The sequence below is a fragment of the Piliocolobus tephrosceles genome, unplaced genomic scaffold, assembly GCF_002776525.5.
Source record: "Piliocolobus tephrosceles isolate RC106 unplaced genomic scaffold, ASM277652v3 unscaffolded_34563, whole genome shotgun sequence".
NCBI lineage: Eukaryota > Metazoa > Chordata > Mammalia > Primates > Cercopithecidae > Piliocolobus > Piliocolobus tephrosceles.
This window is the reverse complement of record NW_022318269.1, coordinates 2,046-4,090: the sequence shown is the minus strand read 5'-3', so window position 1 is coordinate 4,090 and position 2,045 is coordinate 2,046.

The following is a 2,045-nucleotide window of genomic DNA, read 5'->3' as shown; positions in this document are numbered from 1 at the left end:
CAACTCTTTTGAATCTATCAATTACTTTCTACTCATTTAGTACATATTCACTGGGGAGATGCTCTGTGCCAGACACTATAGTAGGATCAGGTAATTCAGAGGAAGTATAGACACCCTAGACCTCCAAAGAAGACAAGGTAAATATGCACGAGGGAAGATCCACCTCCAGATTCACCATTTTCAGTCTTGCTGTCATTTCCAGCTAAATAACTGCTTCAAAAATGTCTCAAAATAACTGAATAACTCTTTCAAACTCTTTCAATAATAGCACTCTTCTATATGCTGGATTACCCTTAATTTTCTGCTTATAGCATGATCTTACTTTTCTTTTAATTTTTGTCTTTGCTTTCTGCTTAAATTTTTATTTTGCATTATGAAGTTGATAGGTCCATTACTGGATGGTGTGGTTCAATTCTCCAATATCTCTGCTGATTTGTTTTCTACTAAGTCCACCAGGAGTGGACTACTAACACACCAGAGGAGTGTTAATGACTGCAACTACGGTTGGATTTTGTTTATGACTTTTGAAGATCTGTGTCCTCATATACATTTGGGACAGTATTCCTCTGGAAGATTGACAATCATAATTATTTAGCAGCCCTCATTATTCCTGAAACGTTTCTCTGCTTTCAAATCTACTTTGTCTGATTTTATGTATATATACACCACAGCAGTCTTTGATTAATGGTTGCATGAGGTATCTTTTCCCACTCTTTTCTTTCAATCTGTTATATAACTTTTATTCTTATATATAAGTGTATTGCGGGTGGCTTTCTTTAGTCAGCACATTTATTTTTAACACATTCTGATGATCTCTAGTTTTTACTTAATGCAGTTAGACCATTTACATGTAATGTTATTATAGATAAGTTTTTAGATAGATCTACTATTTAATAATTTGTTAACCTTTGTTCCCTTTGTTTTAATTCTTCCATGTTCCTCTTTCTATCTTGTTTTGGTTTATTTAAATCTGGTTAGTAACGGGTCTAGGGATTACCATATACATATATAACCTTTTCCAGTATATGTAGAATCAGTATTTTACCATTCAAATTGAATATAGAAACTTCATGAAGAGTTAGGCCCATTAAATTTACCTTTTTATCTTATGTATGTAGTACATCTAGATACAATGACAACTGCATCAGATAAAGTTACAATTTTTGCTTTCAATCATCAAGCATACCTTAAGGATCTCAAGGGAAGAATAACAGTCTGTTAGGGTCTACCCAGACATTTTCTATTTCTGCTTTTGTTCCTTCATTGATGATGTTCTAAGTTTCCTTGTGGTATCACTTTTCTTATCTCAAATCTTTGCTAATTCTTTTCCAGCAGTCTTGCGAGGATTGAGAATGTATTTATGTGCCTTCCAATGAGAATGCATTTATTTGCCTTTATGCCTGGAAGACACTTTTGCTTCACATAGCATGTCTTTTTCTTTTGGTGCTTACTGAATGTTATGACATTTTTTTTCTGGCTCCTGGGTTCCTGATGAGAAATCTGCACTCATTCATATGGTGTTTTCTCTTTCATTTCCCTTTGGCTGCTTTCAAAATTGTTTTGTATTTTCTTAGTTTTCAGCAGTTTGATTATGAAAAGTCTTGCTATGGGTTTCTTTGGGTTTATCGTGCTTGACATTTACTGAGCTTTAAAAATCTGGTTTATATCTTTTGACAAATTTGATACATTTTCAGCCATTAGTTTTTCAAAGTTTTATCCCACAAAGACCTCTTTGTCCTCTTCTTTCCAGATTACAATAATGTGAATGTTAGATGTGTTATTTTTTATTTTTCCCTGAGCCTCTGTTCAGGGACAAATAAAATCCTCCTTTCTCTCTATAGTTCAGCTTATGTAGGTATTCTTGTTCTGTTTTCAAGTTCACTGACTTTTTCCTTAGTCTTCTGCGTTCTGTTATTGTGATCATCCAATTAAGCTTTTTATTTCCCCTAAGAGTTTTGGTTAATACATTTTTTAATTCTTCAGTTAAAATTGGTGTTTATATATTCCAAATATTTGGTGAGACTTTCCATTCACTTCATGAATGT